Source organism: Bubalus bubalis, chromosome 24 (assembly GCF_019923935.1).
Source record: "Bubalus bubalis isolate 160015118507 breed Murrah chromosome 24, NDDB_SH_1, whole genome shotgun sequence".
NCBI classification, from domain to species: domain Eukaryota; kingdom Metazoa; phylum Chordata; class Mammalia; order Artiodactyla; family Bovidae; genus Bubalus; species Bubalus bubalis.
The window spans coordinates 23,970,426-23,997,077 of record NC_059180.1 but is presented as its reverse complement, the minus strand read 5'-3'; the positions used below and the strand labels follow the sequence as shown (position 1 = coordinate 23,997,077).

General features: G+C 40.8%; 1 protein-coding gene across 4 annotated transcripts in view; it reads left to right on the top strand.

The window, feature by feature from the left end:
- Positions 1–26,652, top strand: part of ACSM1 (acyl-CoA synthetase medium chain family member 1) — a 78,674-nt gene that overhangs the window by 29,726 nt on the left and 22,296 nt on the right. The gene's annotated exons all lie outside the window — the stretch shown is intronic.

Genomic DNA, 26,652 nt, shown 5'->3' with positions numbered 1-26,652 from the left:
AACTTTTGGGTACTGGTTCACACCCCACAAGCGTATATCCTGTTGGAATTGCCCAATGGCCATGGTAGGAAACTGGAGGGTCTGAGACTCTGGATCTAGGAAGAGATCATTGACATAAACAAAAGGTCTCCCATCAGTTCAGTTCAGTCACTCAGTCGTGTCCGACTCTTTGCGACCCCATGAATCACAGCATGCCAGGCCTCCCTGTCCATCACCAACTCCCGGAGTTCACTCAAACTCATGTCCATCGAGTCAGTGATGCCATCCAGCCATCTCATCCTCTGTCGTCCCCTTCTCCTCCTGCCCCCAATCGCTCCCAGCATCAGAGTCTTTTCCAATGAGTCAACTCTTCTCATGAGGTGGCCAAAGTACTGGAGTTTCAGCTTTAGCATCATTCCTTCCAAAGAACACCCAGGACTGATCTCCTTTAGAATTGGACTGGTTGGATCTCCTTGCAGTCCAAGGGACTCTCAGGAGTCTTCTCCAACACCACACTTCAAAAGCATCAATTCTTCGGTGCTCAGCTTTCTTCACAGTCCAACTCTCACATCATATAGCATCTCATAAGGGCTAAGACCAACCTGTTCCTTAGGGGCAATACAGGTGCAGAGGAGAGCTATTGGTAAAGCCTCCTTCCATCCCAGAGAGTTCTCCTGGGTTATCTGTTTTATCCCTGATTTTAAGAATTGGGTGGCTCTTTATACTTTTCCTGAAGACTGAGGCCTCCAGGCAGAATGGAGATAATAAGTAATGCCCAATGTTTTAGAGACCCCTAAAGTGCTTTTGAACTGTGGTGTTGGAGAAGACTCTTGAGAGTCCCTTGGACTGCAAGAAGATCCAACCAGTCCATCCTAAAGGTGATCAGTCCTGGGTGTTCTTTGGAAGGACTGATGCTGAAGCTGAAACTCCAGTACTTTGGCCACCTCATGCGAAGAGTTGACTCATTGGAAAAGACCCTGATGCTGGGAGCGATTGGGGGCAGGAGGAAAAGGAGATGATGGAGAATGAGATGGCTGGATGGCATCACTGACTCGATGGACATGAGTTTGAGTGAACTCCGGGAGTTGGTGATGGACAGGGAGGCCTGGCATGCTGTGATTCATGGTGTCACAAAGAGTCGGACATAACTGAGTGACTGAACTGAACTGAACTGAGTGACCTTAGAAGTAAATGATGTCCCATCATAACTTTGTAATGACCTGAGCAGACCAAACCTCGGAATGATTTCATGGAGCAGTTTTGTTTTTTGTTTTGTTTTGTTTTGTTTTTTTACCACCTCCTCAGCCTTCTTGGTCCAGGCGGGAAAGCCTTCAATCCATCCTGTGAATGTATCTATCGTGACTAATAGGTATTTATACCCTTGAGAAACTGGCAGCTGGGTGAAGTCCATCTGCCAGTCCTCTCCTGGGTAAGTCCCACATCGTTGGACAGGCTGGGCCAGCTGGGGTCTTTGAGCTCCTTGTGAAGTGAAGTCGCTCAGTCGTGTCCAACTCTTTGTGACCCCATGGACTGTAGTCTATCAGGGTCCTCTGTCCACAGGATTCTCCAGGCAAGAATACTGGAGTGGGTTGCCATTTCCTTCTCCAGGGGATCTTCCCAACCCAGGGATCGAACTCGGGTTTCCTGCATTGCAGGCAGGCGCTTTATCGTCTGAGCCACCAGGAGCTCCTTGGGGGTTGTTTAAATGGCAAGTGGGACAAGAGGAGACCACTTGCCTTATAGTCATTTGGAGGTCTGTTCCTCTGAAAGCCCTTTCTAGTAATCTTTGGAGGGCCTTTTCCCCTAAATGAGTGGTGGCATGTAAGGCATTAACCAACTTCCACTGGAGTTTCCCAGGCAGAAAAAGGAGTCCCTCCTTTTGGAACTACCCCATATGATCTTGAAAGCCCTCATTCTTAGCTTTAAGAGTCTCACCTTCAGCATATGAAGGAGTTTCTGGCAAATTAGTCTGTGGAACTAAGGTGGCAACCCCTGTTAGGTCATTTTTCTGTAATGCTGCTCTCTTAGCTGTCTGATCAGCTGCTTGGTTCCCTCGTGCCATTTCTGTGCTCCCTTTTTGGTGTCCTTAACAGTGGGAGACAGAAACCTCAGCACGCAGATGGACTGCTTCCAAGAATCTAAGGATTTGATCACCATATTTCACTGGGGACCCTCGGGTGGTCAAGTGGCCTCTTTCTTTCCAAATAGCAGCATGTGCATGTAGCACCAGAAAGGCAGACTTGGAGTCAGTGTAAATGGCTACCCTCTTTCCTTTTCCCAGCTCTAAAGCTTGAGTCAGGGCTATGAGCTCAGCTAATTGGGCTGAAGTACCTGGTGGCAGAGGCTTAGCCTCTATGGTCTCAAAATTGGAGACTACTGCATATTTGGCTCTTCTTTTTCCATCCAAGACAAAGCTGCTCCCATCAGTGTACTGGATTTCCTCAAGATTGGTCAGAGGATCTTCAAACAATCCTTCTCGGGGTTTTGTCCAGTGGTCCAAGGTTTCTAGGCAAGAATGAAAGGGGAGAGAGCCCTCAGGGGTAGGCAGGAGGGTGGCTGGGTTAAGAATCTCATAAGGGGATATAAGTGAGGCCTGGATTTTCCATCAGCACTACTTGATACCTGAGGATTCTTTGATCAGACATCCATAAATGGCCTCGCCCATTTAGGAGTTGTTTCACTTGGGGGCTGGTAAAAAATTAGTTTGCACCCAAAAGAGAGTTTTAAAGCATCTTCTATCAGGATTGCAATAGCTGCAAGATTTCGAAGGCAGGGAGGCCAGCCTCAGGTGGTTGGGTTTAGCGTCTTGGATAAGTGAGCTACAGGCTGGGGCTCAGATCCCAACCTTTGAGTTAACAATCCCAAGGCTATTCTCTCTTTTTCGTGGGCATAAAGTTGGAATGCTCTTTCTGGGTCTGGCAACATCAAGGTGGGTGCTTGAGTTAAGGCTTGTTTCAGTGTAGCCTCTGCCTTCTTTTGAGGAGTTCCCCACATCAGTGGGATTGAATCATCCCATCCCTTTAAGCTTTCATATAAGGGCTGGGCAATTAGACCATATGTTGGGTGTCCAGATTCTACAATACCCAGTTAGCCCCAGGAAAGCCCCCAATTGTTTTCGAGTCGTGGGGGAGGGCAACTGGAGGATTCCTTGTACCAGATCAGAGGACAGCCTCCTGGACCCGTGTGTAATCTGAACTCCCAGGTAAGTGATCTTTGTCTCGATCATCTGTGCCATCATATCCCCTCTCTGCCAAAAAGCTTAGAACCTGAACTGCACGTTGTTGGGCATTTTTTTTCATCTGGAGAGCAGATTAGTAGGTCATCTACATATTGAGAAGGGAATGACAGAGGATGAGCTGGTTAGATGGCATCACCGACTCAATGGACATGGGTTTGGGTAGACTCCGGCAGTAGGTGATGGACAGGGAGGCCTGGCGTGCTGCAATTCATAGAGTCTCAAAGAGTCGGACACGACTGAGTGACTGAACTGAACTACGTATTGTATTATTTTCCTATTAGATCCCAGGTCCAGATCTAGGAGATCCCAGCTAAGGGCCTGTCCAAACAGGTGGGGGCTATCTCTGAACCCCTGAGGTAATACTGACCAAGTCATCTGTTGGTGTCTTTCTTCTGGGGCCTCCCACTCAAAGACAAAAAGATATTGGGATTCTTTAGCCAGTGGTGCAAAAGAATGCATCTTTGAGATCCAAGACTGTAAACCACTTGGCACTGGGTGGGATTTTCCCCCCAAGATTACATAGGGATTGGGTACTGTGGGATGTAGGAACTACAGCTTCACTTATGATCCAGAGATCATGAACCATTCACCAGATTCCATCCTTTTTCCTTACTGAGAGGATTGGGGCATTACACGGTGAATTGGTGGGAACCAATAGCCCACAAGCAAGGAATTTATTTATTAAAGTAGTCCCTCCCAAGCCTCTCTTCTGAGGGGATATTGTTTCCGGTTAGGAAACCGAGTGGCATCTCAGAGGACAATGATGACCAGTTCAGCTTAGTGGACTCTTCCAGGAGTCCCCTGGTCCCACACCTGGGGTTTAATTTTGACCTCCCAGAGTTTTTAGTCCCTCTCTATTGGAGAGGGTATAATGGGTTCTTCAGTAGTAACCAGAAGCTGTAGGGCTCTAGGGGCTGAAAAGCTTCCCATCACAAAGGTGGTCCCCAGTTTAGTGAGTATATCTCTTCCCAGTAAGGGAGTAGGACTCTTGGGGACCACCAGAAACTGGTGAGAAAATAGTTGTCGATCCCAGCAACAAAGAAGCACTTGGGTGAATCTTTTAGTAGTTGTTTTACCTGTAGCACCCAAAAATGGTACAGGTTTGGGAGAAGAAGGCTCCAGAGCAGGTGATCAAGACAGAGTAGGTAGCCCCCATGTCAACCAAGAAATTCTCGGACCTACGTGCCACATCCAGTTGCACCCTTGGCTCCAGCCCCATGACGGTTATGTGCGACAGGCGGGCTGGCTGGAGAGGGCTGCTTCAGTCCTGTTGAACCATCATGAGGGAAGGCTTGGCGCTTGACCTTGAGGCTCTTGGGTCCCCAGGGCAGAGTGCTGCCCAATGTCCCAGCTGATGGCATTTATAGCAAGCCATTTTAGGAGACCTGTCACGGTTTGGACACTCTTTGGCTCAATGTCCCGCCTGTCTACAGAGTAGGCATTTGTTCGTGCCTTGTCCTTCAAGGACTCGGGGTTTGCCATACGGCTTCCCTGGAAGGCGGCCAGCATCTGGGCATGCCTTGTCTCTTTCCTTTTCTCCCTTTCCTGGGCCTTGGCCTCCTTCTCCTGTTCTCTGTTACAAAAGGTATTGGGGGCTGTCTGGACCATCTCATCAAAAGATGAAGCAGGGTCCTGCTGCTGTAGTTGTTGTAACCTTATTCTGATATCTGATGCACATTGGGACAGGAATTTGTCCTTTAAAACCACCTGTCCCTCCTAAGAGTCTAAGTCCAGATTGGTAAAATTTTGGAGGGCCTATTTTGGACTTTCCAGAAAGGCAATGGGGTTCTCACTGGGCTCCTGAGTTACTGCTGAGACTGGGCACAGTCCCACAAGTAATAAGCTTCCTTCTATTTCCATGGGTGGACTTCCTTAGGGGTGAGTCTTTCTGAAGCTTATCCTATCCAGTACTGTTGCAACCTAAGAGTCAGGCGTCCCCGGGTCAGGGTGCAGATCCCCAGGCAGGCTGAGGCGTGACAGCCTCCTGGAGATCGAATCTCTGGGCAGGTTGAGGTAGGTCAGCCCAATTCCCGAGAACTGGGTCCCTGGGCAAGTCGAGGCGTGACAACCTTCTGGGACCCCTGGACTGGCAGATCCCTGAGCAGGTTGAGGCATGACAAACTTTCGAGGACCAGATCCCTAGGCAGTCCATGAATGGAGTTGGACGTCCCCAAGGTCTCCAGCATGATCAGTGCTGGATAGCACTAATGGGTTGTAATTTTAACTCATTGCCAGTTTGTTCACTGCAGATGGGAACAGATATCATGATGTAAAGCAATCCAAGCCTGTGCCCTGAGACTGGGAACCTGGTGAAGTGGACATAGCCTTATCCTCTTACTGCTCTAAGGGATTGTAAGTCACTGATTTCCTCCCCTAGTTCTCCATAAGAGCAGGTTAGGGTGACTCCAATGGTAAACATTTCATTGTCCTAGGCCCACTTTAGATAATAACAGAAGCAATGACAAAGGAGTGGGTTATCTGGCCCTGTTAGGGGCATTAAAATGTTTTAATAATAGGCTGGATGGAGCAATGTTGCCTACAAGAGGGCAGGGTCCTGGTTGTAGGAGTTAGTAAGTGTCTCAAGAACAAATTAGTAAGAGACAACAGATCAGATGTTCTATAAAAGTGAAGAGGAGATTTGACCCTGGGGTATGTTTGTAACCTTCAGAGAAGGGTGCTAAGGGTTTTGGCCCAAGCGGCCTGCAGGGCCAACTCCTAAAGGGGCAAATATTATCCCCAGAAACCAATTGCCTTTGAAGGGATGCCAACTGATGGACTTCTAGCAGACACTGTGTGCCTGTTGCCTGCCCTAGTGGGTTCACTGAGAGATGCTGATGCTGCACATGTTGTAGGAAACATGGAAGATGAAGGCCTGAATATCTAAAGGGATTGGATATTACACATTATTTCCCTCCCAAGGGCCAGCTATTTTCTGATTGTCCCTCCAGAAGATTGTAGAGGCAACATTGGGGGCCTGGACGGGGCTCAGGAAAAGAGTGTGGAACAGGAGCGAAGGGGGCAGGGCACAACTTTTGAAAGAATGACACAGCACAAAGCCTTAACATAAACCGATTAAAATCAGTTGACAAGATGACAAGTCAGCTTCATGGAAACATTAATCTCTGATCTGTAAGCTAAGTGACACACCCAGATGTGACAGGACTGCTCCAAGGCGCTGTCAAAAAGACAGAGGAGTAGGTGGTTCCCCAGTGGTTGAAATGATCCTCCCACTCCTTAGCATATGAATTCACCACCCTACTTGCAAAACCTACCCAGACCACATTCCATGGCCTAAGCCCATGGCCTAAGCCCTTGCCCTCTGCAATGGCCCACACCCTGCAGAGTGTGCTTCTCTCTGAATCCTAGCAAATCCACATCTTACCTTTCACTGTGTCTCACACTGAATTTTTGCAATGAGACATCAGAGCCTGAACTTCACTAGGTCCTGAAGCCAGGCATCATTGGTTTTGGCTGGGCTCAAGTCCCAGGAGAGGGGAGCTGAAGGACAGGAGGAAAAAGCAGTGGGCAAAACGTGCCAAGGAATCCCCTTCATAGCCTGCCAGAAAATCTGCTAAATACCTGACCTGTGCTCAGAGTTTTCATTGGCCTGGTCCTTGGCACAAAGATTAAGGACAGAAGAACCCCCACCAATTTGGGCAACAGTGAGAGTTGGACTGTGAAGAAGGCTGAGCACCGAAGAATTGATGCTTTTGAACTGTGGTGTTGGAGAAGACTCTTGAGAGTCCCTTGGACTGCAAGGAGATCCAACCGGTCCATTCTAGAGGAGATCAGCCCTGGGTGTTCTTTGGAAGGAATGATGCTAAAGCTGAAACTCCAGTACTTTGGCCACCTCATGAGAAGAGTTGACTCATTGGAAAAGACTCTGATGCTGGGAGGGATTGGGGGCAGGAGGAGAAGGGGACGACAGAGGATGAGATGGCTGGATGGCATTACTGACTCGATGGATGTGAGTTTGAGTGAACTCCGGGACATGGTGATGGACAGGGAGGCCTTGTGTGCTGCGATTCATGGGGTCGCAAAGAGTCGGACATGACTGAGCAACTGAACTGAACTGAACTCAACTGGGGTTCAGCAGATAGTGCCTTTGGGACATACCGAGGAGTAACCTCTCCAGAGTCCCTCAGTTGTGCCCACTGCCACTCGCCTGTTTGTTGGGTGTTTGAGGAAACAAGAAACGAGAGATTGTAAAGGAATTAAAATTTCATCAGGCATATGTCCCTCCAGCCATAAGAGAGAGGCCCTCCTAACTAAACCGGAGGTCTTCTCGAACCTGAGACTGAGCCACGTGAGCTTTCTGCTGAGTTAGTTCTTCACTGTCCCAGTTTCCAGCACAATGGGCTTCTTGTCACTTCCCCTGTGCTGGGTTTTCTTCGTGTTCTGCTTCCACCGTGGGAGCTTTTGCTGAGTCGGACTCCTGCTGTGCTTGGCCTCCTCCTTGAGGGGGCCATGCCAAGGTTGTTTCAGCCAGGTTAAATCGGAGTCAAGGCAACGTAAATGTGTGGGGAGCATGTAATTTCCTCAGTTCTGTCTCATCACAACAAAAATTTGAAGCGACGGATGTTAAAGTCCTCAGCACGTCACAGCTCTTGGACAGTTCATGTTACAGCTCTCAGCTCTTGGACAGACCGTATTATAGCTCTTGGACAGATTAATGTTACAGCTCTGTGTAACAGTTCAGTTTTATTTAGAAAATATAAGGAAAATACATCTTCAAGGTGTGAGGGCATGCCGAACCAAAAGACGCAAAGAGAAGAGAGAGAGAGAGAGAGAGGGAGGGAGAAAGAGAGACAGAGAGGGCGTGCAAGCATGGGAGAGAGACCCCCTGCCTTTTGATTCCTCTTTTTATATGTTTTTTCCTCCCCTCCCAGGTCTGCCCTATGTAAATTAGGCTAGCCAGGACTGCTTTTTGTTCTACCTGACGTCCTCACTCTGGTCCTTGGACCTTCCTTTGTTCTATTTTTGCGGGCTTTTCCGTTCCTTGTATTTTAGCCACCACCATTCTGGACTCCTTTTTCCTATTCTACCTACCTAACGCTTAGTTAACATCAATCTAAATTTCATTAATTCTTGACTATGTGTAAAGCTTTTTTCTCAGGGCTCTCTTCATAATCTCTCATCCCTTTTTATATCCAGCTTGTCTTTCCTTTTTCATCCAAGTAAAATTAACCAGCTCAATTTTTCTTTTTCCTCACTAAATTGTAATTCCATTTTTCATATCTTCTTTATTGAAAACTTATCTTTCCTACTGTATTCTGAAAAGTTACAGTATTATTTCTAATAGCCTTAATTTCAAATATAAATTAGAATGCTGAACTCTTAAAACCTTAATTTTAGTAAAACTAAGAAGTAAGCAATTATGCACTGTCTTTACATTGGCATTTTATAAATTAGTGAGCTTAAACATCAGTAATAATTTTTAAAACATTTCTTTTTTATAGAAAACATCTTAGGTAATACCATTTTCATTAATATTTTCAAACACCTTTAATTTTTCTACCTAGTAATTAATGTCTCAGTATTTTTTAAATAAACTTTCATCACATGGCTTAAATCGGCACAGCTTTAGAATCTTGTTACCAAACAACTTCATTTTAAGCAAACATTTCTAAAATATGATTACTTTAAAACTTTTATCCCAAAGTTTTTAATCTCATTTACATTTACCTTGAATCTTCATCATGTCCAGTTATTTTCTTGCAAGAGATTAGTAATGTCTTTATTAAACCTAGGTAACATAGAGTATGATACTTAATTTTGATGACTCCTGGTGATTTAGTAGCTAAGTTGTGTCCGACTCTTGTGACCCCATGGACTGTAGCCTGTCAGGCTCCTATGTCCATGGAATTCTCCAGGCAAGAATACTGGAATGGGTTGCAGATTCTTTACTGACTGAGCTACAAGGGAAGCCCATGACATCTATATTAATTTAGATCCATAAACTTTAACATTAATATCAGGTATCAGGTTAACAGTGAATATTTTCCAGTTTACCTGAACCTGAAAGTCATCTTGGCCAGTTTTCTTTAAATGTAGTGATTTTTATTAAAATTAAGTAGAGTTCTTTATAAATTCAATTCTAATGATACCTTTAGAAGTAGAGATATCTCATATGTATAATGTGTATACAAACATAAGCAAATTGGAGATCTCATTGCTTTGTTGCAAGAAGGGGTATACCTTCTAGGGCCCAAAACTGGGCTCTTGTCTAACACTCAGAAATGAATTGTCCAAGGAGACACATGTGCTGAAGCAAGAGATTTTATTGGGAAAGGGCACCCGAGTGGACAGCAGTAGGGTAAGGGAACCCAGGAGAACAGCTCTGTCACATGGCTTGCGGTCTCAGGTTTTATGGTGATGGAATTAGTTTCTGGGTAATATTTAGCCAATCATTCTGACTCAGAGTCCTTCCCGGTGGTGCATGCCTTGTTCAGCCAAGATGGATGCCAGAGAGAAGGATTCTGGGAGGTGGTCAGACAAGTGGTGTCTCCTTTTGACCTTTTCCAAACTCTTCCGGTTGGTGGAGGGTTATTAGTTCCGTGTTCCTTGCTAGGACCTCCTGTCATAAAACACCTCGTGCAAATGGTTACTATAGTGCCTGGCTAGGGTGCGTGGTTTCAATCAGTGTGCTTCCCCTAACAGCTTTACTAAAAGCTGAAATATGAACCTGAGAACCCATTTTGATTCCTGGGTCTGCAAGATCTGCTGGAGAAGGGATAGGCTACCCACTGCAGTATTCTTGGGCTTCCCTCATGGCTCAGCTGGTAAAGAGTCCACCTGCAATGCAGGAGTCCTGGGTTCTATCCCTGGGTTGGGAAGATCCCCTGGAGAAAGGAAGGGCTACCCACTCCATTATTCAGGCCTGGAGAATTCCATGGACTACGTAGTCCATGGAGTCACAAAGAGTTGGACACGACTGAGCAACTTTCATTCACTAGCTATGAATCAGGAAGTACAATATTGATGTAAAGTCTCTAGTTAACAAACAGTTGGAATACTATAAAGTTGCTTGTTCAGATGATTATGGCTTACTGTCCATAAATTTTGGCTGAGGGAACATTCTCTGCAGTTTTGATTTAAAACTGCCATTCCTCCCCCCTCCCCCCTCCCAGCTCTTTTTTAGGTTTCCCAGGTCTTGCCTGTTTAATTGGGCTTAGTCTCAGCTCCTAAAGGCCTGTATTCATATTCTGGTTTAGACATTTGTGAGACAAAGGCAATTGCTCAGTTTTTCAAAAAACAGTTTTGTCACCTAAAGTTACTAAAATCAGTGCAAGATTTTTAATCAAACTGAAATTTAATTTACAAAGTTCTATGTTTTGTAACTTTAAAGTTTTAATCTATCATGTCTTCAAAGATTTGTACAATGCATTTAGCAAAGACCTTTCTGAGTCTATAAATTAAACCAAAACAAAATCACTATTTTTTAAATTAATCTTTGTATGTTAGTTCCCCATTTACTTATTTTGTATGACTCAGGTAACTAACTATCGGTTTCCTCAGTACATTTAGTTAATATTTACTTAGTGGCAATATATATGCCTTATTTATCCCACAGTATAATTAAATAAGAATTGTAACCACCTTAAAGAAAACCCATTTTAAAAAATCAATTGATATCAGTCAGTTCAGTTCAGTTCAGTCACTCAGTCGTGTCCGACTCTTTGCGACCCCATGAATCACAGCACGCCAGGCCTGCCTGTCTACCGGGGTCCTGCCCCAGTTGGATCCAGGGATTCCCTAAGGATGACGGCGTTGGCGATTATCATAGCAAAGGCTGAGAGATTTTAGAGGCTCCTTAATAACTGGTTTACATGAGAAATCAATATAACCTGTGACACCAGGTTTGCTCTGACCACGGAGGTCACAGGCGCCCTCTCAAATCGCTGAGGGTGCCCCACCTTAGGCACCTTCTAGAGTGGGTCTTAGAAGCCCAGGCAAGTAAGTGGTCCCAGAGGACCCCCGTGCTCCAATTATTTTGGCCTGAAATAAGAGTAGAGAAGAAAAGGAGAGAAAGGAAAACAAGAAAGAACGACACAGGGAGACCAAGCTTTGAGCAAGGCCCATAGCTTTATTTTCAAAGGGAGCTTATGTACCTTAAGTTGTGCATAGAGGATAATACGGGGTGTGAAATCATGCAAAGTCAGCAGTCTTTGATCCTTATCGAGACCAGGCTTTCTTTTCTGCAAACTTTTCATATACAAACGGTTTAGGTGATTTACATCATCTTCTGGCCAGAAGGCCTATTAACATTTTATGACTCTGATAAAGGTTTGTCAACCATAAGACTTATTTTCTCTAAGAGTAATTATTTTAAATTTTGGCGCCATCCTCCAAAGGTGTTAGATAAAGTTGCATTCCTATAGGGCAAAGGTGCAGTGGGCTTACAACAAAGGAAAGAATTTATTACCTTAAGGGTCTAAAGTTGTTAACACCAAGGCCACTACTTATTTTTTTATATACCAACTATATTAATTAATACACTTCCAAGGACACAATACAGGGGATGTGGAAACTTGGCAGCAAGCATTGGCTCAACAATGAAATCTTCTACTAGTTCTATTCTGACAATTTCTAACTCTCCAAGAGGCTCTATACTATTTGAATATCTTAAGCTTCCCATGCCTCTGTAAACAATTGTATGCGTAGCTGTAGGAGTCCAGGTAAACCTGTCTGGCAAGTTAGAGAGCCATCTGAGGGGTTTGGATTGAAACACTCCTATTATGCCCAGGAGGCTTATTAACTAGAGCTTTAAGTTGATTTCCTTCAGAGAAAGGCGATCGAGCATAGCCCCCCGTTAATGTCAGAGGAGTTGGTGAAAGTCGTAAAATAGTAAAACAAACAGATTCTGGTTTTGGGGTAGATGCTCAGGCAGAACCAGGGGGGCCCCTCGAGCCCTGACTCGCCTTTGCATATCAGGCCTCTCTGCATGACCTTTGTCATTGGTAGGAACTCCCGTGCTGGCTCCCCGCACCTGTCCATCACCAACTCCCAGAGTTCCCTCAGACTCATGTCCATCAAGTTAGTGATCCAGCCATCTCATCCTCTGTCATCCCCTTCTCCTGCCCCCAATCCCTCCCAGCATCTACCTTTATCTAAATTCCACCAGTGTCTATACCTTGAACTTTAGTTTTCCTAAAGATCCAATCAACAAGCTTTGATCTTTGGAAGAGTGGTAAGGTACAGTTCGGGCCGAGGCAGAAAAGAAGGAGAGACTACCTCAACGGAAGTAGGTTACCTTTATTTAGGCAAGGAGGGGCGACAGTCAGCCTAATGACCAGGCTGAGTGCAAGAGGATCAGGGAGGCTTCATATTTAAAGGGAGGTTTGTGGAAGCGATAAGGGATAAGTCAGGTGGGATGTTTGAGGTATTCTTTAGTTGAGATGGCATTTGTAGTTGGGCAGGGGGTGATAAGCCTTCTGGACAGGGGGTGATAAGTCCCAGATAGATACAACCGCCTGAAGCATCAGGGCGGGACCGAAAGTTCGGTTTTGTTTTCTCGGAAGTTAGATCGCAAGGGCCTTTGAGACTGTTGTTTTCTTTTCTAGGCCCAAAGACTCTTTCAAGAGTTTAGAAAGCTTTTTATTTTTGTTCCCTGTTTGTTTTACCTACTTTTATATAAAAGGCTCTGAGATCCCCATATCTGAACAGAATTGAGGAAGTCAGGCCCTTTGACCTAACTGTCCAAATGTAACTGTTGGTCAGATATCCCAGGTTAAATTTTTCTAACCCTTAAATATATAACTTCAAACTTTAAACATAACAGACTTGTTTGGCTGTTAACGTTGGGGATCAATAAGAGGTCCCTCTTGGCTCAATTAGGTAATGTAGTAATATCAAATCTTGTTTAATCACATTAATGTCTATTTTATTTATCCCATTTTAAACAACCATCCAAAGAATTTTTTTATTCATTTGAAGTAACTGCTTAAAAATTTTTTTACCTCATTTAAATAATAATTAGATTTTTTCAAGATTTTTGTTGATATTCTTCAGTTCAGTTCAGTCGCTCAGTCGTGCCCAATTCTTTGTGACTCCATGGGCTGCAGCATGATAGGCTTCCATGTCCATTACCAACATCCGGAACTTGCTCAAACTCATGTCCATCGAGTGGGTGAGGCCATCCAACCATCTCATCCTCTGTCATTCCCTTCTCCTCCTGCCTTCAGTCTTTCCCAGAATCAGGGTCTTTTCTAAGGAGTCAGTTCTTTGCATCAGGTAGCCAAAGTATTGGAGCTTCAGCTTCAGCATCAGTCCTTCCAATGAATATTCAGGACTTACTTCCTTTGACTGACTTCCTTTGAGAAGACTCTCAAGAGTCTTCTCCAAAACCATAGTTCAAAAGCACCAATTCTTTGGCAAAACTTGACTCAATTTTCAACACATTTTATTTATAAAAATGTTGTTAGAAATCTAACATTTTAATGTAATTTTTTTAGCCTAAGTCAGGCAACATAGGTCCAGTAATGGAATATAGTCACATTCAGACCATTTATAACTCCTAACTATCCTTGGAAATTAAACCTTATATTACTATCTTTCCCTAGGGGCCTAGAATATTACATTCCAATTGATTGCTGGAGCAGCCTCCCAAGTCTATTCATGAGAGGTCACATTCATGTCCAAAATCATGTATTCAGATAGAAAAGTAAACAACATACACCTCTCCATCATTCCTATTTTGATAGTATGACTCTCCACATCATGTCTCAGGAGAGATGAATACAACATCTACAACATTGACTTTTGTTTGTTTGGGCAAAATCATGACATGAGCAAATTCTTCCTACTAACTCCTGATGCAAAAACATGACTGAGCAACTAAACACATTGCTCAATAAATATATTCAAATATCTATTAACCACAAAGCTTAAGAAAGCAACAGCCGAATGTCATTGCCACATAATATCTGGCTCTTTGTCCTATAATATCTCCCCAAATAAATTGTTGAAGAAATTTCTAAATTTCTTAATATACCATGGTCATGTTTGCCTAGTTTTGTTTTGTTTTGTTTTTGAGCCAATAGGTCCGTGTTTTCTGGCTCTTGAATTTAATTCTGTGTGCAAGCCCCCATACAGCAAGGGAAGAAAACTCTTTTTTAGAAAGGAAAAGGATTTATAGGGTTATAGCAAAAGAGTCCATGGCTTCAGCTGAGTCCTTGTGTAGAAAGAAGAGGTTTTCTTTTCCCTTTTGGACTCTCTTATCATTGCAGCATGTGAGAGCTCCCCTGTCTCTTCTCCTACCTGCGTGTATGCTAAATCACTTCAGTCATGCCCTACTCTTTGTGACCCTGTGGACTGTAGCTCACCAGGCTCCTCTGTCCAGAGATTCTCCAGGCAAGAATACTGGAGTGGGTTGCCATGCCCTCCTGCAGGGGTATCTTCTTGGCCCCGGGATGGAAACTGCATCTCATGTCTCCTGCATTGGTAGGTGGGTTCTTTACCACTAGTGCCACCTGGGAAGCCCAAAAGCTGGTTTCTTAACTCTATTTAATTGAAGTTCTGTTCATTTTTTTTTTTTTAACAATACAAAGCCTATATGGCAGCAATCATAGAACTAATGGTTACTGCCTCCTTGGGAGACACATGGCTCTCCAGTTTGCCCCCAGAGGAATCTGGCAGACTTATCTCATTTGTAATTTGTTTAGTTTCTATAGGCTCTGTGTTTACAACTTCTGGGATAAAAACATGATTGTCTCAGTTTATCTAAATACTACTGGTGTAATACATATTATTTCCAAATTAAACAATGCAAAAAGTTTAACTTCCAGAACTTTAATCTTCTTTTATAAATTTGTTTAAAGTCTGTATATCAATCAATTAGTTAATGCATGTGAAATTGATACTCCATGACTGTGTCTCCTAGTTTGACATATCACATCACATATTGATCATTTGATGAGTCTGTAAGGGGCATACTCATTGCATACTTATTGTCAACAACAATTTACAAAAGCATAACATGGCACTTATGATTTTAAATTATACTTAAACCACCTTCTTTGTTTATTAAATTACAATCAATCTGATATGTAACAATATTTAAAATAAATAGTTTGCCATAATCTACCTACAGAAAATTTAATTGCTGTGAAATTTTAAAAAATAAATTATGTTTTATATAAAGAAATAAAGTCTAATCTTATATTTAGATATTATATTGAAGTATAGATGACTTACAATACTATATTAGTTTCAGCTGTACAACATAGCTGATTTAACATTTTCATATATTAAAAATGATCTCCATGATAAGACTACTTACAACCTGTCACAATACATAGCTATTACAATGTTATTGACTATATTCTCTATGCTGCACATTTCATCTCTGTGACTCATTTATCTTATAGCTAGAAGTTTGTGCCTCTTAATCCCCTTCAAGTATTTCATTCGTCCCCCCCTATTGGCAACTATCAGTTTGTTTTCTTCATCACTGAGTTTTTTTTTTATGTTTGTTATTTTGGGGCCATTTACTTGTTTTTTTAAGATTTCACAAGTAAGAGAAACCATATGGTATTTACTTTCTCTGACTACTGTAAGATACCCTAGATATCTATTTGTCAAAATGTCAAGATTTCATTATTTTTTATAGGTGAGTAATATTCCATGTGTGAGAGTGTGTGTGTGTGTGTATCCCAGAATAACAGGCAAGTTTGGCCTTGTAGTACAAAATGAAGCTAGGCAAAGTTTAAGAGAATTTTGTCAAGAAAACATGCTACAATCTAGCAAGCACCGTTTTCAAAACAACCCAGGAGACTATTCTACACGTGGACATCACCAGATGGCCAATACAAAAATCAGAATGATTATGTTCTTTGCATCCAAAGATGGAGAAACTCTATACAGTCAGTAAAAACAAGACCTGGAGCTGATTGTGGCACAGACCATGGCTCTTTATTTCAAAATCCAGGCTTAAATTGAAGAGAGTATTGAAAACCATTAGGCCATTCAGGAATGACCTAAGTCAAATCCCTTAGGATTACACAGTGGTGGTGATGAATAAAATCAAGGGATTAGATATGGTAGACAGAGGGCTTGAAGAGCTATGGATGGAGGTTTGCAACATTGTATAGAGGCACTGACAAAACCATCCCAAAGAAAAAGAAATGCAAGAAAGCAAAATGGTAATCTATATGCAGGTCAGGAAGCAACAGTTAGAACTGGGCATGGAACAACAGACTGGTTCCAAATAGGAAAAGGAGTACATCAAGGCTGTATATTGTCACCCTGCTTATTTAACTTCTATGCAGAGTACATCATGAGAAATGCTGGGCTGGAAGAAGCACAAGCTGGAATCAAGATTGCCAGGAGAAATATCAATAACCTCAGGTATGCAGATGACACCACTCTTATGGCAGAAAGTGAAGAGGAACTCAAAAGCCTCTTGATGAAAGTGAAAGAGGAGAGTGAAAAAGTTGGCTTAAAGCTCAACATTCAGAAAACGAAGATCATGGCATCTGGTCCCATCACTTCATGGCAAATAGATGGGGAAACAGGGGAAACAGTGTCAGACTTTATTTTTTTGAGCTCCAAAATCACAGCAGATGGTGACTGCAGCCATGAAATTAAAAGATGCTTACTCCTTGGAAGGAAAGTTATGACCAACCTAGATAGCATATTGAAAAGCTGAGACATTACTTTGCCAACGAAGGTCCATCTAGTCAAGGCTATGGTTTTTCCTGTGGTCATGTATGGATGTGAGAGTTGGACTGTGAAGAAAGCTGAGTGCCAAAGAATTGATGCTTTTGCACTGTGGTGTTGGAGAAGACTCTTGAGAGTCCCTTGGACTTCAAGGAGATCCAACCAGTCCATTCTAAAGGAGATCAGCCCTGGGATTTCTTTGGAAGGAATGATGCTAAAGCTGAAACTCCAGTACTCTGGCCACCTCATGCAAAGAGTTGACTCATTGGAAAAGACTCTGATGCTGGGAGGGATTGGGGGCAGGAGGAGAAGGGGACAACAGAGGATGAGATGACTGGATGGCATCACCAACTTGATGGACATGAGTTTGAGTGAACTCCGGGAGTTGGTGATGGACAGGGAGGCCTGGCATGCTGCAATTCATGGGTCACAAAGAGTCGAACACAACTGAGCGACTGAACTGAACTGAACTGAACTGAAGGAAGCCTTACAAGTAGCTGAGAAGAGAAATGACAGGCAAAGGAGAAAGGGAAAGATATACCCAACTAAAAGTAGAGTTCCAGAGAATAACATGGAGAGATAAGAAGGTCTTCTTAGATGAACAATGCCAAGAATTAAAGGAAAATAATAGAATGGGAAAGACTAGAGATCTATGTCTTCAAGAAAATTGGAGATATGAAGGAAACACTTCATGCAAAGATAGACATGATAAAGGAGAGAAACAGTATGGACCTAACAGAAGCATAAAATATTAAGAAGAGGTGGCAAAAATACACAGAAGAACTATATAAAAAAGATCTTAATGACCTGGATAACCATGATGGTGTTGTCACTCAACTAGAGCCAGATATCCTGGAGTGTAAAGTCAACTATGCTTTAGAAAGCATTACTTTGAACAAAGCTAGTGGAGGTGATGGAATTTCAACTGCACTATTTCAAATCCTAAATGATGATGCTGTTAAAGAGCTGCACTAAATATATCAGCACATTTGAAAACTCAGCAGTGGCCACAGGACTGGAAAAGATCAGTTTTCACTCCAAGCCCAAAGAAAGGCAATGCCAATAAATGTTTAGACTACCATACACTTGTGCTCATTTCACATGCTAGCAAGTTTATGCTCAAAAGCCTTCAAGCTAGGCTTCAGCAGTACGTGAACTGAGAACTTCCAGACATATAGCTAGGTTTAGAAAAGGCAGAGGAACCAGAGATCAAGTTGCCAACATTCATTGGATCATGGAGTTCAATGACGGGCTTCCCTGGTGGCTTAGATGGTAAAGAATTCCCCTGCAATGTGGGAGACCTGGGTTCAATCCTTGAGTTGGAAAGATATCCTGGAGAAGGGAACAGCTACCTACTCCAATATTCTTGCCTGGAGAATTCCATGACAGAGAAGCTTGGCTAGCTACAGTTTGTGGGGTTGCAAAGTGTCGGACATGACTGAGTGACTTTCACTTCACTAACTGGATCATGGAAAAAATCAAGGAAATTCCAGAAAAATATCTACTTCTGTTTTATTGACTATGCTAAAGCCTTTCACTATGTAGATCACAACAAACTGTGGAAAATTCTTAAAGAGATTGGAGTACTAGACTACCTGACCTGTCTCCTGAGAAACCTGTATGCAGTACAAGAAGCAGCAGTTAGAACTGGGCATGGAATAACTGACTGGTTCAAATTTGGGAAAGTAGTAAGACACCCTGCTTATATTGGCACCCTGCTTATCTAACTTCTTTGCAGAATACATCATGTGAAATGCTGGGCTGGATGTATTACAAGCTGGAATTAAGATTGCTGGGAGAAATATTAATAACCTCAGATATGAAGATGATACCATTCTAATGACAGAAGTGAAGAGGAACTAAAGAACCTCTTGATGAGGGTCAAAGAGAAGAGTGAGAAAGCTAGCTTGAAACTCAACATTAAACAACTAAGATTATGGCATCTGGTCCCATCACTTCATGCCAAATAGAAGGGGAAAAGTTGGAAATGGTAACAGATTTTACTTTCTTGGACTACAATATCACTGTGGACAGTGACTGAAGCCATGAAATGAAAAGATGCTTGCTCCTTGGAAGAACAGTTATGGCAAACCTAGACAGCATATTAAAAAGCAGAGACATGACTGTGCCAACAAATTACGCATAGTCAAATCTATGATATTTCCAGGAGTCATGTATGGATGTGAGGGTTGAATTGTAAAGAAGGCTGAGTACCAAATAACTGGTGCTTTTGAATTGTGGTGCTGGTGAAGACTCTTGAGAGTCTCTTGGACTGCAAGGAGATCAAGCCAGTCAGTTTTAAAGGAAATCAACCCTGAATATTCATTGAAAGGACTGATGCTGAAGCTGAAGTTCCAATACTTTGGCTACCTGATGCACTCATGGAAAAAGACCTTGATTCTGGGAAAGATTGAAAGCAAAAGGAGAAGGGAGTGTCAGAGGATGAGATGATGTGATAGCATCACCAACTCAGTGGACATAAATTTGAGCAAACTCTGGGAGATAGGGGAGGACAGAAAAGCCTGGCATGTCCATAGGGTCTCAAAGAATTGGACATGACTTAGTCACTAGATAACAACTATATCTATCTATCTATTTCTATATCATCTACATATCCATATCTACATATGCACATGAACTAAGTCATTTGAGTCATGTCTGACTCTTTGTGACCCTATGGACCATAGCCCACCAAGTTTCTCTGTCCATGGGCATCTCCAGGCCAGAATACTGAAATGGGTAGCTGTTCCCTTCTCCAGGGAATCTTCCTGAGCCAGGAATTGAACCCAGGACAATATATATATATATATATATATATATATGTATTTCTCCATTCATCTATAGATGGACTTCTGGGTGATGCCTTTATTTTGACTATTGTTAATAGTGTTGTAATGTACATATCTTTTCAAATTAGTGTTTTTTTCTTCAGATAACACTGAGAACTATAACTGCTAGATAGTACAGTAGTTATATTTAACTTTTTGAGAAACTTCCATACTGTTTTCCATAGTGATTGCACAAATTTACATTCCCATCAATAGTGCATGAGGGTCCCTTTTTCTCCACATCCTTGCCAACACTTGTTATTCGTTGTTTTCTGATAATATCCATTCTGACAGGTGTGAGTTGATATTTCATTGTGCTTTTGATGTTTGTTCATTTCCTAGATGATTACTGATGTGGAGCATCTTTTTATGTATCTATTGATCATCTGTATGTTTTCTTTAAAAATGTCTATTCAAGTCATTTGCCCATTTTTAATTATTTTATTTTTGTTATTGAGCTGTATAAGCCCTTTGTATATTTTAAATATCAATCTTTTCAGATTTATCTTTGGCAAATATATTTTACCATTCAATAGGCTGTCCATCTGTTTTGTTAAAGATTTCTTTCAATGTGCAACAGGTTTTTATTTTTATATAATCCCATTTATTTACTTTTTGTTTTGTTGCCCTGGGCATAAGGATATTCAAATAAATATTACTCAGATCAGTGTCATAGCATACTTTTCTGTGTTTTATTCTAGGACTTTTCTGGTTTCAGGACTTATATTTAAATCTTCAGTTCAGTTCAGTTCAGTCACTCAGTTGTGTCCGACTCTCTGCGACCCCATGAATCGCAGCACGCCAGGCCTCCCTGTCCATCACCAACTCCCGGAGTTCACCCAGACTCACATCCATCGAGTCAGTGATGCCATCCAGCCATCTCATCCTCTGTCATCCCCTTTTCCTCCAGCCCCCAATCCCTCCCAGCATCAGAGTCTTTTCCAATGAGTCAACTCTTCTCATGAGGTGGCCAAAGTACTGGAGTTTCAGCTTTAGCATCATTCCTTCCAAAGAAATCCCAGGGCTGATCTTCTTCAGAATGGACTGGTTGGATCTCCTTGCAGTCCAAGGGACTCTCAAGAGTCTTCTCCAACACCACAATTCAAAAGCATCAATTCTTTGGCGCTCAGCTTTCTTCACAGTCCAACTCTCACATCCATCCATGACCACAGGAAAAACTATAGCCTTGACTAGATGGACCTTTGTTGGCCAAGTAATGTCTCAGCTTTTCAATATGCTATCTAGATTGGTCATAACTTTCCTTGCAAGGAGTAAGCGTCTTTTAATTTCATGGCTGCAGTCACCATCTGCAGTGATTTTGGAGCCCCCAAAAATAAAGTCTGACACTGTTTCCCCTGTTTCCCCATCTATTTGCCATGAAGTGATGGGACCTGATGCCATGATCTTCATTTTCTGAATGTTGAGCTTTAAGCCAACTTTTTCACTCTCCGCTTTCACTTTCAAGTCTTAGTTCCATGCTATTTATTTTTGTATATCACATGAGAAATTGCTCTAGTTTGATTCTGTTGCACATAACAGTCCTGTTTTTTCAAACCATGTATTGAACAGATTGTCTTTTCTGCATTCCATAGTTTTGTCTCTTTTGCTGTGGATTAATTGACCATGTAAGTGTGGTTTTGTTTCTGGACTCTATCCTATTCCTTTGATCTATGTGCCTGCTTTTGAGCCAATGTCATATTGTTTTGACTACGATGGCTTTGTAGTATGCTTTTAAATCATAGGAGTATGATATAGCTTTGTTCTTTTTTTTTCAAGAGTGTTTTGGCTATCTAGAAAATTTTATAATTCTTTTTTAAGCTCTGATGTTTTCATAAGAATTGCATTAAATCTATGGATTTTGGGGGGTTCTGGTCATTTTAACAATGTTAATTCTTCCAATCCATGTTCACAGTATCTTTCTATTTGTTTTTGTTGTCATCAATTTCTTTCATCAATATGCCACAGTTTTCAAGATACAAGTCTTTTACCTCTTTGGTTAGAGTCATTCTAGAGGTCTTCTTCTTTTTGATGCAGTTGTAAATAGGATTGTTTTCTTAATTTGTCTTTCTGAGAGTATGTTATTAGTGTATAGAAATGCAACAGGACCCATAGAGTTCAAAGTTGTGTTGCTGAAGGGTCTACTGTATTTGCTTCATGAATTATACACTTTTATGTTGGGTGCATTGGAGAAGGCAATGGCACCCCACTCCAGTACTCTTGCCTGGAAAATCCCATGGACAGAGGAGCCTGGAAGGCTGCAGTCCATGGGGTCGCTGAGGGTCAGACATGACTGAGCGACTTCACTTTCACTTTTCACTTTCCTGCATTGGAGAAGGAAATGGCAACCCACTCCAGTGTTCTTGCCTGGAGAATCCCAGGGACGGGGGAGCCTGGTGGAGCCTGGTGTGCGTCTGTGGGGTCGCACAGAGTCGAACACGACTGAAGTGACTTAGCAGCATGTTGGGTGCATATATGTTTATCTTCTTGTCGGAGCAATTCCTTCATCATTATGAAATGATGTCTCTTCTTTGTCTCTTGCTACACACTTTGTTTTAAAGTCTATTTTGCCTGATAAGTGTATGGTTATCTCAGATTTTTTTTTCACTTGCATTTATATAGAAAGCATTTTTCCATCCCCTCACTTTCAGTCTGTGTGTGACTTTAAATCTGATATGAGTCTTCTTGTAGGCAGGATATAATCAGTCTTGTGTTTTTGTTTTTGCTTTTTTTTTAATCCATTTAGCTACTCTATGCCAGTTGATTGGAATATTAATCCATTTATATTTAAAGTAAGTTTTGCTAGGTATGTACTTATTGACATTCTGTTGTTTTCTGGTTGTGTTTGTAATGCCTTTTTTGTTCCTTCTGTTTTTGCTCTCTTCCCTTATGATTTGATGTGTTATGTTTGAATTTCTTTCTCTTTTCTGTGTACCTATTGCATGTTTTTGGCTTGTGGTTATCAATATATATAAAGTTGATGATCCCTTAAAGTGAGATGCTTTCTAATCACCCTGCATTTTTACTGTTCCCTCAATGTTTGTTGTTTTTTATGACATATTTTACATATTTTTCTTTTACATATCTCTTAACTACTTATTGTGGATATAGATGATTTTATTGTTTTGCCTTTTAACCTTCTGCCTAGCTTTACAAATGGTTTCTGCTCTTGGTGAAGTGACCTAATGTAGGAAACCTCCTATGGGCTCAGCAGCACACTCCCCTCTGGTCACTAGAGTTATATGTTCTATGGTTATCCCCTCTGCGGGCCATGTGGGCTCTTCTGTTAAGGCATGGCAAACTACTGTGGGTATGCTGGTAGGCAAAGTTGGCCCCTAGACTTGTTGGCTGACATTGCCTGTAACATGTAGTGGTTGCCAACTGGTAGGCAGAGCAGGTTCCTGGTGTTGTTAGCCATGTGACCTAGCATGTTCCGGGGCTGATCTTAGCACACTGGTGGGTCAACCTGGATCCTGGGATAGCTTCAGGTGCTCAACAGGGAGTACCTGGAGATGGTGTTGGCCTACTGTTGACTGCGGTCATCTTTAGATTTAATTTAACCCTGAAATTCCTCATTATGCTTTATTTATATTCCAGAAATTTTTTTAATTTATTCACTCAATACATTTGCTTTACACCAGATGCTCTTCTAAGTGCTTTGTTAAAGAATTTAAGCTATCACTAATTTTTGTTGTTTTATTGAGATAGGATTGAAATATAATAATCACTGTTTTCTTAAAAAAAAGAAAAAACAGCAGTTTTTCAAGTCAAAATATTAACACACTAATATGCATAGCAAAATATTTTGATGTAAAATCTGGTGTTTTCATTGTAAGAAAGCTTTTGGTAATGTATTTAACTTTTAAAATAGATGTGAGGTTATAAATATTAATATTGTCATAAGTATTGTAATAATGTACACTTTTTATTCCTAGTTATTTTTAATATTTTTATGGTCTTTTTTTCCTTGACGAGTCTTCCTAAGAATCTACCAATTTTATTAATCTTTTCAAAACCAGTTTTTGTTTTACTGGTATTCTGTATTTCCTTTCCATTTCATTGATACTTACACTTGTCTTTATTATTTCTTTTCATGTGCATTCCTTTGATTTAATTTTATAATCCTTTTTTTTATTTTTTAGCTTATTGAGTTGGAAGATTATGTCCTTAACTTTCAGTCTTCCTCTTTTCTAATATATACATTAAAAATATAAATTTCCCACTAAGCACACTCTTTTGGGGTACATTATACAAATTTGATATGGCATATTTCATTACCATTAGGTCAAAATATTTTTATTAGCCTTTTTATTGGCTAGTTTCCTGATAGTTGAGATGAGCTACTCCTCTTGGTAATGATTTCTAGCTTAATTCCATTGTAGTCAAACCACATACTCAAACTTTTGAAATTTCTGGTTGTTAGTAAACATTCCAAAGGCAATGGAAGAAAATGTAAAGTATATCATTGTTGGGGAAATGTATATCTATATGAATTAGGATTCAAATTCTATGAAATCTACCATATTCTATAATTAATTTATAGAAATTCTACTTTTATTTTATTCTAATTAAAACTGAGACAAGTCTTTTTATTTTCAGTAAACTCATGTGTTTTAACATTCAGAAAGAATCATATCATTCATCAAGCACATGAGTAATTGGTCTACCTTTCCAATTTTCCTATTCAAATTATATTCTAGTTAGAGATTAACAAGGAGTAAGTTTTTATTTATTTATTTATTTAAATCAACTCTTTTAAATCTATTATTTACCTATAATATAATTCAAACATTTAAAATGAGATTTTAATAAGTTTTAGAACATTTCTATCACTACCATTTCCTTTTGTCCTTTTCTAATCAATATCCACCCACCCCTATCTGGAGCCCCAGGTAGCCACTGATTTGCAGTCACTAGCATTATATTTCTCTTTCTTAGGATGTCATAGAAATGGAATAAATTGGATGTACTCTTTTGTGTCTGGTTTCTTTTACTCCATGTGTTTTTCAGATTCATCTATATCACTTTGTGTATTTCTTCTTCATTAATTTTTATTCCTGAGTTAGTAGGTTTTTAAAAAATCTATTTCTCAATTTCCCTTGGCTTCAAATCTCACTGCATAAAGATTTAAATCTCATATAAAGTTTAAAGGCTGTGTTTTATCTTCTTGATAACATGTTAATCTTAATATCATATTATCAGATTAATTCTGAGCACAAAACCCCACAACTGTTTAATCAAGATCTTCAAGTTACTAGAATTCAGTCTGAATTTCTGTCTGAATTAAAACAACTATTGTTTTCACTTTGATAACCCAGAACTTCTATTATTTTATAAAATCTTACAGAAATGTTACATACTCTGTTCCCATTATACAGAGAATGCACAACTATATTTGCTAACATTCCTTAACCCAATGGTCAAGAGCAGTTTTTTTTTAGCACCGATTTTTCCATATATGTGTGTGTGTGTGTGTGTGTGTGTGTATAGATATATATATACACACACATATAAATTTATATAGGTATGTGTGTGTGCATGTATGTATATAAATCTTATATCAGGTGAGCCACACTCTATTGTTCCAAGTATATGAGGCCAAACTTATATGATCAGGTTTGCACTTTTGTGCCAAGAATTGCTGGAAGACTATACATCAAGCAATTTTCAGTGTTGACATTCAGGGACTGAAATTGTGATAAGGAATTTAAAGAAATTTTTCTGTTAGTAAAATTGTGTGTTGCCTGAACTTTTACTCCAAACATGTTTTCTTTGGGGAATTTTAAAAAATTTTTTAAATCATTTTACTTAGGTACAGTTAAAGATTTGACTTAAGAAAATGAAAATTATCCATAAACACTTAAAACCATTCACTTACATGTGCAGATGGATGTCTTGTACACCATTGTATCATGTTGGCTTAAAAACAGTGCCAAAGAAACAGTGAGAACTTAGCAGATATATAGTAAATGAATGAATGGATGGATGGATACTATTATAGAACTTTAGACTCAACGTAAATATGATTTTACTTTTCTACATTGATATTGTATTGTATGATTTTTACTGCAGAAACATTCTGAAAGCATTTTTGTTTGGTTTTTATCATATCCCATTACATAGAAATAACAATTTTATCAACAGTATTCAAAATAACAAGTTTGTCAACAGTATTCAGTTGAATTCTGTTTTTTTATCCAGTTTACCAACCTAGATCTTTTGACTAGGGCATTTCATTCATTACATTTAAAGTAATTATAGGTAAAGATGACTTAGTTGATTTTTTGTAGTGATATGTTTTGATTTTCATTTCCTTTTGTGTATATTCTATAGATAATTTATTTATGATTACCATAGAGATTGTATATAACATTCTAAATTATAACAATTTATTCTAAACTAATAGCAACTTAACTTCATTCACATCCAAAACCCTACTCTTTTCCAGTTCCCCTACACCTTCCCATATTATGTTACTGATTTCACAAAAGACGTCTTTACATATTGTGCACCCATTAACATAGTTTATAATTATTTTTTATGCTTTTGTGTTTTACATATGGTGAAAGAATAAAAAGTGAAGCTATGAACCAAAATTATAACAATACTTCTTTTATATTTGTCTGTATATCTATCTCTATTAAATAATTTTATATTTTTGTATTTAAGTTACTCTCTAAAGTTCTTTCATCTCAACTTAAACTCCTCTTAGCATTTCTTTTTTTTTTTTTTAATTGCATGCCAGCGGCAAGGGCAGGCGGCAGAAGCCGCCAGGTGGGCTCCGCGCCCCAGGCACGCCGCCCGGGGCGCATGGCCGGAGGAGGTGGGGAGCCCCGCGGCGGCAGCGAGAGCGTTGGGGAACCCGAAGTGCCGGGCTCCACCAGCGGGAGGCGCAACCCAGGGTGCTCGGCTCCACGCACCGCTGCGGAAGCTCAGCGTGCTGCTACCTCC